This window comes from Rhinolophus sinicus, linkage group LG04, assembly GCF_036562045.2.
Source record: "Rhinolophus sinicus isolate RSC01 linkage group LG04, ASM3656204v1, whole genome shotgun sequence".
Taxonomy (NCBI): domain Eukaryota; kingdom Metazoa; phylum Chordata; class Mammalia; order Chiroptera; family Rhinolophidae; genus Rhinolophus; species Rhinolophus sinicus.
The window spans coordinates 158,638,227-158,650,262 of NC_133754.1; the positions used below are offsets into that span (position 1 = coordinate 158,638,227).

General features: G+C 36.2%; 1 protein-coding gene and 1 long non-coding RNA gene across 4 annotated transcripts in view; both read left to right on the forward strand.

Annotated features, from left to right (window-relative positions):
- The window catches only part of ZCCHC7 (zinc finger CCHC-type containing 7), a 190,945-nt gene that overhangs the window by 61,014 nt on the left and 117,895 nt on the right, over nucleotides 1–12,036 (forward strand). The gene's annotated exons all lie outside the window — the stretch shown is intronic.
- LOC141571154 (uncharacterized) overlaps nucleotides 11,042–12,036 on the forward strand; it is a 38,249-nt gene continuing 37,254 nt past the window's right edge. Inside the window, exon 1 of the long non-coding RNA XR_012495851.1 lies at nucleotides 11,042–11,653. This is a non-coding gene — a long non-coding RNA (uncharacterized LOC141571154). The remainder of the gene's footprint in view (nucleotides 11,654–12,036) is intronic.

A 12,036-nucleotide genomic window follows, 5' to 3' on the forward strand; every position in this document is an offset into this window, starting at 1 on the left:
GTATTTGAATTAACAATGAAAGAATGAACTATCATTCTTCCTTACAAAGCAGTTTATTAGAGTGGAATTTTATCTATAGATGGAGCCACTTTGTCAGATCTCTGATGAAACTAACAGATGATATTGCCTACTTAATGTAATAAGTCCTTTGGCAAAGGATATTCAAATGAACAAGGGTAACATAAGTCTATAGCAGTTAAAAGAATATTTGATTGAAGAGACCTAATTTTAGCAAATAGGCATATTTTTAGTGGTGCAATGATTTTGAGACTTATTAGAGTAGAACTCAAATTTATAAAAAAATTTGTTTCACATTTTCTATTATGTTTTTCTTTAATGTCTCTTTGTTTCATTGTGACCAATTTTAGCACTATGAAAGTTAAATACATTAATCAGTTTTAGCAGGTTACTATGTAAAACAGTATTTAAAATTAACTTCCCTCCTAGTGTGTTCATTTTCGAGCTCCTTGTTTTTATGTAAATATTTGATTTATAAATATTTGCTTTCTATTTAATAAAATTTAGTGTCATGATTATTTTAATGTCATTTGAGGACATTAAAAATTCTCCCAAAATAATCTGGGATATTGTTAAATTGTTAAAACAAAATCTGTAGCTTTTTTTCCTAAGTAGAAATTTTAAAATTTGTTGTGTCCACGTTTTTTTTTTGTAAGGATTAAGCTTTTATTAATGATATCAGGTTAATTGTTGGGTAATTATTAAAATAACTAATGATTAAAATTCATATTGTTATATATTGTAACATGTTAAGAAAATTTGAGTGCGTGATGTGCTTGTTATTTAAATACACAACACTGTTTTAAATTGGTTGTGTTTTATTAAGAGGCCACTGTGTTGTATTTTATTCTTATAAGGGAGGAAAAAGAGCAATCCAGAACAATAATCCAAGCCAAGGTAGAGCAAGTTGTTAAACACTTTAGAATTAGACTTTTCCCCCTCTTCTAGTGTGATACTTTGAAGGCAGCTGCTGCAGATAAACTCTGGAGCCCCAGATGGTGGTTGCCTAATCCTCATGAGAATTCATGTCCTGGAAGCAGCTCTTATCTCTCCAGGCCTGACATTGTCTGTGAGCTTTTGCTAAGGAGGGAATAATATAAACATGCTATGCATGAGTTTCACTTCTTGAATATGTCAAAGACACAGGAAGTTATAGTAAAGTATAGCAAGAACAGAGTTCATATTATTGAAAGTGTTGTTATTTAAAGCACTTGATGCTAACTTGTGATGAGTGTTGGTGCGTAGTTTGGGAGGAAAGCCACAATGAACATTTTCATAAAACAAAAATGCCACCCCTCCCAATATCCTGAATTCAGAGATGTAGAGTTGTCATGAAGTGTACAGTATCCAAAAGAATTCACTGTTACATGATTTGCTGTAACAATATAAGATAATTCATTCTACAAATGAATGTTCTGGCTTTTATTTCCCACCCAGTAGTCCTCTCTGGAAAGTCAAAATCACCATTGTACTATTCTGGATTGACTGTTTTGTTCATAAAAAATTCCAGGAATCTAATTTGTGAGATCTGGGTCTATGACAACTAGAAATGGTTGTCTTTTTAGAACACCGTGTTTCCCCGAAAATAAGACCTAGCCAGACAATCAGCTCTAATGCGTCTTTTGGAGCAAAAATTAATATAAGACCCGGTCTCATTTTACTATAAGACTGTGTCTTATATAATATAATATACTATATTACTATATAATATACTAAATTACTATAAGACCAGATCTTGTATTAATTTTTGCTCCAAAAGACAACAGCATTAGAGCTGATCGTCTGGCTAGGTCTTATTTTCGGGGAAACACAGTAGCACCCAAATGTTCGGAAGTGGGGTTGGAAAGACTGTCTACTCTAGGCAGGTGTCTCACTGAACACGTGAACAGGGATATTGTCATTGTTAATAATTGTTGCATCGCCCATCATTTGGTGATATGACTGTAGGCAACGTGAGGGCTTTTTCTCCCTGAAAAATTATAGAATTTGTAATCAAATAAGAAACCATAATGGCCCTCATAATATATAGCCTTAGCCTATCTTTCAGGCCTTGTATCTCTTTCCTCTAAATAGTCTGTACTCTAGCTACTCTGGATCTCTCGGAAGGTCCAGACCTCTCAGACTAGTCCCAGAATCTGTTGTGCCCTTTTATGTTATCATCCTGTTTGTCATTTAATTTCATCTTCCTGAAGAGTCCTTCCTCAGAGGAGTCCTTCCTGAGGAGTCCTTCCTCATCATCGTATGAGACCCAGCTTAAATATCACTTCTTCCATGAATCTTTTACAGATCAAATTGTTTCATTTTCTTTTCTCCTACCGTGTTATAGCAAGAGTAATCTTCCCGAAATACAAATTCGATTGTTTCAAAGTTTAGAATTGCATTTCATATCAAAACCACAGTATCTGTTTAGTGGTCTCTGTCCATTTCTCTGGTCCATTTCAGCCAGTCTCATCTTTTCTTTCTTCTTGTTACTGCCCTGTCACTAATGTCTTACTGTTATTTCTTCCCCTGTGCCTACTTTATGCTCCTTCTTTGCAGTGGGGTGCCCCATGTCTGTCCGTTTTAGTCATTCTCATGTTTTAAGATCTTGCCAAATATTGTCTTCTCCACGAGGGCCCCACATTCCACAGTAGAAATCACAGCACTGTTGAACACATATTATGTGTAAGACATGCTAGATTTGGTTGAGTACAAAAACTAGTTAGAAAAGAAAAATCCTGATCTTCAAAGAGTTTATAGTTCAAAGGGATGACTATTGTACGAGGTAGAAAGTGTTAGGTGCCGTAAGAGAGAAAGCATTCGATTACAGGAGACATTACCTCCAATTGGGGGACTCACAAAACACGTATTTTGAGTAATTGTGTTAATCTGCTTCCTCTCTTCAATTGGCAGCTCCTGATGGTAGAGCCAGCTCACTCAGACTTTGCATGCTCTGCAGTGTCTATCTAGCACAGTATCTCAGGGAAGAGGGAGAGAGGAAATAAATTTGAAAGATTAGTGAGAAAGAATCAAGTAAAACCTGAGCGTGGGTGATTAGCTAGGGTAGGTGAGAGGGTGAAGGAAGAGGCATCAATCAAGTTTTTACATTGAATTGATGATTGACCCTTGATGTGTTTGTCATAGTTTCCTTGCTTCACGAAATTCTTTGCCTACCGTGTGCTATAGTAGTCTTGTAGAAATGTCCTGCTTACCGCCAGTATCCTTTAGTGGTCTACCCACTGAGCTCATTTTCTATTGCTTCCTGTTGCTGTCACACTTGCCTCACCACTCCCCACCCGCATTCTCTTTTTGGGGTTCTGTTTCCTGCGGTACATTAAAAGGCCAATGAAAACATGCCCCAGCTGGTGCTGTTCTTTATCATGATCTCTCGCCTCTTGGTGTCCTAAGAACAAACAACAAAGCAAAACAAAAAGACACATGCTGGTGGTTTGTAACCCAGCTGGCTCAAATTTCTCTTATTTCTTGTCTTTGCTGTTCTCTCTCATTCTTGGTTTCTAACCCCCCCCCCCTTTTTTTTCTTACTTCAATCTGCTCCCATTTCTACTTTCCTGTTTCTGTGTGCCACCATTATAAGATCCATTATATTCTCTGACTGGACTGCATATTCTCTTACCCTTGCTTCCCATTCTAAGTTCACTCTTTTTCTGTTTTCTGTGTTTCTTTTTATTTTATTTTATTGTTTTTTTAAGTTTTTAAATTTATTTTAAGTGTGTTTTTCCAGGACCCATCAGCTCCAAGTCAAGTAGATGTTTCAATCTAGTTGTGGAGGGCGCAGCTCACAGTGGCCCATGTGGGGATCGAACCAGCAACCTTGTTGTTATGAGCACCGCACTGTAACCAACTGAGCCAACCGGCTGCCCATTTACTGTGTTTCTAACTTCATATCTGTCCGTCATCTCTGTGTTTTCTTCTCCATTTCCACTTCTGCCTTTATCAACTCTACTTTTTCCATTCTTCATGGTATATACAGGTTTAAAAAAAAAAGTAAACAAACATAAAGCCAAACAAACCCCAAAACACATAACTCCCCAGCTGTATCCAGGCCTCCTTTTGTACTTCATTTCTATGTTCCGTATTGCTTGAGTTAGAGCTGACTCTGTGTTTTCCCTTCATTTATTGCTTTTTGTTCTGTTTCCCATATTTCTTCCCCATAACAAATCTTAAAAAGCAATAATCCCGGCTGTTCTCCATCATTTTCATTCCTCACTCCTTGTACTTCCTCTTTGCATCATTCTGCCAGTGATTTTCTGCATGTGTGTGCGAACGTGTGTGTGTTACGGCCCTATGATGAGGATGATGTGGCTAATGGGCAGTTATAATACTGAGTCCGGTAAGACGGGCTATTTTACCTCTTAGAAGAAGCCTCAGCAATGAGGAAAGAAGCAGGAGCCAAATCAAAAGGAGAGAATAAAGCGTCAAGTAAGAAAGGGGAGGATGTTTATAGCTGTTTTTGTTAATTATGCTTTGTGAAAAATGTAGTTGGAAGCGTAATTGAGGAACCAGAAGGCAAGATAAGTAGACCAAAAGTGGACCATTGGGAGGCTCTCTGCTGAAAAATACATACTTTTTCTTCTCTCCTCCTCTGACTGTACCCACCACCAAGTTTTGTTCATTGGAAATGCATATGGTTTAACTGGTCTTTTAAAAAATGCAAATGTATTCTGATATTAAGTCTCATTTAGACTTTGTGCGAATTACTCTTACTCAGATATTGAATAGGAATGTTAATTTTATTAAGTGTGCAAGAAGGCCAGTGGAAGGAGGGCAAGCTCTAATGGGTGTTGGAAAAGACTTGGGGGACAAGAGTGTCACTGCATTCTTTTGTAACTTTTGTTTTGAATTCATTGCATGTTTTAACCGAAGGAGGTGCTACTGAAGCTCTTAATTTATCTTATAGGTGAAAAAAATGGTTCAGAGTGGTTGACTTGTTCAGGTCTTATAGCTTCTTAGTGATGGAAAAAGGACATTTCTATCCATTGTTCTCATGATAGCATCATATTATTTTTGTGCTACAGTGAATTCCTAGCCGTTCCTGGATTTGAAGTGGGAGGAACAGGATCAAAGAGAACAAGGGATTAAAGATAATATGTACTCTTACATGTGCCCCACCACCTTCTCCTTCCTTTCTCTCTTTATTGTAAGCATATTATAATACTGTGGAGTTCCATATTTGGAGAACAGATCCCACTTGAATAACTAAGGATCTGTTGTATTGCTAATAGAAGAAAACAAGCAAAAATATTAGATCTTTTTAAAAGAGCAAAGATAATAAGCATAATTGAAAGTCGGTGCAGTTTTATTTATGTTCATCAAAAACACAACTTCTGAGATAACAAGACCACTTTTTGTTTAGCAATTCTGAATGAGTGAAAGGGAAGCCAAAACGGACTGGAGAATCAAGTGGTCCAGCATTACTTGAAAAAGTTGACAGTGTTGAAATCAGTGGGTCCCAATGACATGCATCATAGGGCACTTAAAGGCTTGGCAGATATCATTGCAGAGCACTAGTAATTACCATGCACAGGATGTGAAAAGGGCAGGGTAGTGGTAGTCCTGCTAGGCCACCACTTTTGTTAGTCTAGTGCTCTTCACCACCTCCCCCTAAAGCTATAGAAACAAAGAAGCTATACAAAACTCACATTATTTGCATTGCATTGGCCCTTGAAAACACCATTTACCCAGCCATACCCCATTTTCATTTGTCATTTCCCCAATTTATGCATTCTAAATATAAATCCAGTATGGGATTTCAGAGCTTGTATAATGTCTATGGAAGAGTGTAAAAATAGTACTTCCATTCACAAGTGTTTCTAGAATTCCAGTTTTCAGAGTGCTTTTAACAGACTGCCTCATTTCATCATCCAACCAACCTGGAATGTTTCTTGTGTGCTATGTAAAGATAAAGAAAGGTTTGTATTCATTAGATTCGGTTTGTTATTGTTAATCCTGACCATCTTCACTTTGTTTCTATATTACATAGTCTTACTGCTTCCACAGAAGGATTTGAGATAGGATGCATATACACTATGACAGCTAAATATAAAGTCATAGAGTAAAACAATCAGATACATTTTTCTCTTCTAGGAACCTGAGGGGAAATGAGTACTCCACTTAAACATTAAGTTTAGCTCTCAGCTGTGGCAGCCAAAGTATAGGGAGATATAATGCGTAATATGTTTCGTTGTTTAGTTAAAGAGAAGTACATTACTCGGTATCTTATTTCTTGGTTATTTGTGTGCAGGCTGCATTATGTCTATACACTCCTTTAGAGTAGGGACTGTATGAATCCCTGTTTCTACTCATGACAGTGTTTAATGAGCGGACAAGTGGTTGAATGTGATTTTTTTGAAGAAAACTTCTTTTGACACTGAAATCGAAGAGAAAATTTATCATTTGAATTCTTATGAAAGGAACACTAATAGGAATCATAGACTATTCCAGCTAAGGTTTCATAAAAGATACAAAACTTCTTCATATATACCTTATTGCCCCCCCTCCCCACCCCCACCGCCCCCCACACAGGAGGTAATTGGGAAGGGCAGGGTGGATTCTTGCACAAATCAACAGCTTCAAAGTCAGGTGGACCCAGGTCTAGTCCCAGATCTTCTGCTTCGAGCTCCATGACCTTGGGCAGCTGTGTAATTTTGCTGAGCTTTACTTTCCTCATTTGTAAAATAGGGCTATTAATACTGTTCTCAAAGGGATTGTGAGTTGATTAGATGAAGTAATCCAGGTAACTACTCAACAGTGTCTATTTAGAGAAAGTAATATTCTGAGCTGAGCATGGGTTTATGCAGCCATACAGTTCTGTTTATTCCTTCCTTCTCCTCAGCCCTTTATGTGTGTTCACTGGAAAGCCCACCATAAAATGTTTTAATGCTTACTTTAAATAGTCATATATTTTTTAGAACTTAGGAGGGGAAAAAGCATATTTCTAATTCATTCATTCATTATATCTAGTGCTTTTCATTGCTTCCTGGAAATCTGAATTATCCACTTGGTATTATGTCCCTTCAGCCTGAGGAAAGTTTTTTGTTTGTTTTAATCATTCTTTGAAGTACAGGTCTGCTGCTGATGGATTCTCTTACTTTTCTTTTGTCTGAAAAGGTTTTTATCTTGCCTTCATCTGTTTTTTTCTAGATATGTTTATTGAGGTGCAATTTACATATTGTAAAATATAGTCTTTTAGGTAGATAGTTTGATGAGTTTGGGCAAATGTATATAATTTTATAGCCACTACTATAATCAAGACGAAGAAAATTTCTATTCCCCCCCAAACATCCTCTGGCCTTTGTAGTCAGTGCCCCCCTGTACCCTCTTCCCCTAGCAGCCTCTAATCTGAGATCTGTCCTGATAGTTTTGCTTTTTGCAGAATCTCATGTAGAGAATTAGACAGTAGGTAGCCTTCTGTGTCTGACTTGTTTTACTTAGCACAGTGCTTTTGAGGTTCAGTCATCTTGTTGGATGTTATTGCTGAATGGTATTCCATGGATTGGTTGCACCATAGTTTGTTTATCCCTTGCACCAGCTGAGGGACATTTGGGTTGTTTACAGTTCTTGGCTGTTATACATAAAAAACAAACAAACCTGCTTTAAACATTTGTGTACAGGTCTTTAAGTGACATATATTTTTATTTATCTTGGGTAAATACCTCGGACTGTGTTTGCTTGCTCATGATAAGTGATATCTAACTTTACAAAAGAAATGCCACAGTTTTCTAAACTGGCTTTACCATTGTGCATTCCCAGAGCAAGGCAATGAGAATTGCAGTTATTCTGAAACCTTGTCAGCACTTGGTATTGTCATTTGTAAAATTTTAGCCATTGTATTAAGTGTGTAGTAATATCTCATTGTTACTTGAATTTGGATTTTGCCAATGACTATTGTGTTGAACTTTTTTTAATGTGCATATTTGACATATGCATGTAATCTTTGGTGAATTGTCTGTTCAAATCTTTTATCCATTTTTAAATTGAGTTGTTTGTTGTCTTATTATTGAAATGTAAATATTCTTTACAGATCTTGATAAAAGTGCTTTATCAAACTGTTTTGCAGTTATTTTCCCCCAACCTGTGGTTTGTCTTCATTTTCTTAACAGTGTCTTTCAAAGGCCAAAAGTTTTAAATTTTAATAACTTCTCAGTTTTTTCCTTTATGACACATGCTTTTTGTGTCTCATGTAAAAAAAGAAAATAATGCCTAACCTAAGATTACAAAGGTTTTCTTGTAGTATTTAGTTATGCATTCAGATTTATGATTAATTTTGTGTTAATTTTTATATATACTAAGAGGAAAAAGTTGAGGTTGATTTTTTACATGTGTTTGTCCATTTGTTCCAGGACCATTATCTGAAAAGACAATCCATTCTCCATTGAATTACCTACGCACTTTTTTTGAAATCCATTGTTCATATAACTTGGAATCTATTTCTATTCTTTCTCCTGTGTGAAATTGATCTATATGTCTATCCATAACCCAATTTCATATTGTCTTGATCATGATAACTATACTAAGTCTTGAAATTTTATCGGATAATTCTTTCAATTTTGTCCTTTTTCATACTGTTGTTCTTTGTCTTTCCTTTTCCATTTATATTGTATAACTATCTAGTTAATTTTTTAAAAATTCAGCTGGGACGTTGATTTGGTTTTTGTTGAATCTCTACATTAATTTGGAGAAAAATTGAGGTCTTAGTGATAATCGTCTGACCCATTGCCATGGTATATCTCTCCATTTATTTAGGTTTTCTTGAATTTCTCTCTCTCTCTTTTTTTTTTTTTTTTTAATTGACTTGCTTTGAACATTTATTGGTAAATTTATCTCTTTGTTTTTTGACACTATTATAAGTGGTACTTTGTAATCTAATACATTTTTTGGCTGATAGTACATAGACTTAAAATGGAATTTTGTTTAATTGCCTTTTATCCTGCAACCTTACTAAACTCAGTTGTTTTAGTAGCTTTTTTGCAGTTTCTTTAGGATTTTCTACATAAACTATCACACCACATGCAAATAAAGATAGCTTTACTTCTTTCTTTTCAATCTGAATGTCAATTGTTTTCTCTTTCTGCTGTGTTGTATTGGACAGGACCTCCAGAAAAATATTGAATTGAATTAGAGCATATATTCTTGTTTTCTTCCTGATCTCAGAGTGAAAGAGTTGTCTTTCACCAATACTTACGAAATTAGCTGTAGCGTTTGTAGATGCCCTTTATCAGATTGAACTAGTTCTTTTCTATTCTTAGTTTGTTGAGGATTTTTATTAGGAATGGCTGTTGGATTTTTTTACATGCCTTTTCTGTGTATGGTGAGGTGATCACATAGTTTTTCTTTTTTAAAGATTTTGTAAACATCATTTAGGTCATGATTAAAATACATTGATTAAACCACCCTTGAGTACCTGTGAAATAAACTCCACTTGTTCATGATATATTATTCACTTTATATATTTCTGGAATAAATTTAACAGCAGATTCTGCAATAATGGCATTTTGTTCAACATTGTTGTAGTGTACCATTGATGAGATGCTGTCAGGCCTTAATTCTTGTTTATTATGTTAATTAACCTATGGTAAAACTGGTTTCATTATACATTGTCTTTTCACAGTTCCAAGAACCTATTAACAATGTTAAGTGAGGACTTGGCCGGGCTTAAATTTTAAAAAGATTTTTTGCATCTGTGTTCATGAGAGAGATTGGCTATAACATCTTTTTCATCTCATATGCTTGTGTGGTTTTGATTTAGTAAGTGTAATTTAAAACCATATTCAGTGATTAAAAAAAAATTTCAGATGTTGTGTCAGTTCTAAAATTTCCATTTCTGTTTATGTGGTTTCTATTTCTCTGCTGTGATTTCCTCTCTGTTTAATTATTTCAAGCATTTTTTAAATTAATAAACTATTTTTAAAACAGTTTTAGGTTCACAGTAAAATTGAGCAGAAAATATAGAGAATTCCCATCCATTCCCCGTCCCCTGGCCCCCAAACACACACACAGGCAACCTCCCCTACTGCCAACATCTAGTACCACAGTGGTATATTTGCTATTATCATTGAACCCACATTGATACATCGTTAACACCCCAAATCCATAGTTTACATTAGGATTCATTCACTCTTGGTGTTTTACATTCTAGGTACAAATGTGTAATGATATGTTTCCGCCACTGTGGTGTCATACAGAATAGTTTCACTCCCCTTCCAAAATGGCTGTACCATTTTGCATTCCCATCAACAATGGATGAGAGTTCCTGTTGCTCCACAATCTCACCAGCATTTAGTGTTGTCAGTGTTCCAGATTTTGGCCACTCTAATAGGTGTATAGTGGTGTCTCGTTGTTTTAATTTACAATTTTCCAGTGACCTATGATGGTGAGCACCTTTCCATACTCCTACTTGCCACCATTTTTACTTCTTTGATGAGGCGTCTGTTGCCCATTTTAAATTGGTTTGTTTGTTTTCTTATTGTTGAGTTCTTTATATATTTTGGATAATAGTTCCTCGTCAGATGTGTCTTTTGCAAATATTTTCTTCTAGTTTGTGGCTTGTCTTCTCATTCTCTTGACTTGGTCTTTCATGTAGCAGAAATTTTTAATTTTAATGTAGTCCAGCCAATCAATTATTCTTTTACGGATTGTGCCTTTGGTGTTGTATCTAATTCACCAGCCATACACAAGGCCATCTATGTTTTTGTCTATGTTATCTTCTAGGAGTTTTATAGTTTTGCATTTTATGTTTAGGTCTATGATCCATGTTGAGTTAATTTTTGTGAAGAGTGTTGGGCCTGTGTCTGGATTCATTCTTTGCATGTAGATGACCAGTTTTTCCATCACCATTTGTTGAAAAGACTTTCTTCGCTCCACTGTATTGCTTTTGCTCCTTTGTCCCATTATGTGTATTTTATACTTTTGGTAGTTGTCCCACAGTTCCTAGATATTTTGTTCTTTTTTTTTTTTTTTTTTCAGTCTTTATTTTTCTTACCTTTTCAGTTGTACAGTTTTCTAGTAAGATATCCTCAAGCTCAGAGATTCTTTCCTCAGCATGTCCTATCCATTAATGACCCCATCCAAGGCAATCTTCATTTCTGTTTTGTGTTTTTCATCTTTAGTATTGCTTTTTGATTCTTTCTTAGAATTTCCATTTCTCTGCTTATATTACCCATGTGTTTTCACGTGGTGTCTACTTTTTCCATTAAAGTCCTTAGCATATTAATCATAGTTTTTAAAAAATTACTGGTTTGATAGTTCCAACATTCCTGCCATATCTGACTCTGGTTCTAATGCTTGTGCAGTCTCTTCAAACTGTGTTTTTGCCTTTTAAAGTACGCTATAAATTTTTTGCTGAGAGGTGGACATGATGTACTGGGTAAAAAGAACCGCAGTAAATAGGCCTTTACTAGTAATGTAGTGGTAAGGTGTAGGTGCTGGGGGCGCTCTGGAGTCTTATAATAAGGTCTCCGCCTTCGGTGAGCCGTGCACCTGGCCTGTGAACTTCACACAGTGCGTCTTAGCTTTTTTTGTGTGTGTTTTTTTATCCTCTTGGTGAGACAGGGTGGCCAGGGGTTCAGGAACTGGGTGTTTCTTCTCCCCCATGTGGAAGACTAGAGGGAGCTGGCGTTGGGTATTTCCCTTCCCCCAGGTAAGTTAGGCTCTGCTAAAACTCCGGTAGGTTAAAAGTCTGGTAAAATAGTTTCTCCTAGGAGCAGGCTTTGTTAAGAAGAACAGACTGTTCTGGCACATTTCAGCATGGTTCCTTTTTCTCTCCCTTTGCTGGGTATTCAGGTGGATTTCTCCAACATTCACTGTGAAGTCCTGGTAAAACTCCTGGAGGGTAAAACTCATGAAAGTGTGGGACCCCCTGGTGACTTGATACCCCTGAAGCTTATAACTCGCAGACTTCTCAAAACTGAGTCTCTAGCAATTTGTCAGTTACCGTTTAGCTTTTCTTATCCTGTCAGTTGTTCCACAGAGGTTTCTTTACCAGTAAGATTATGATTCTCTGTATCTCCCTGTTTTTCTAAT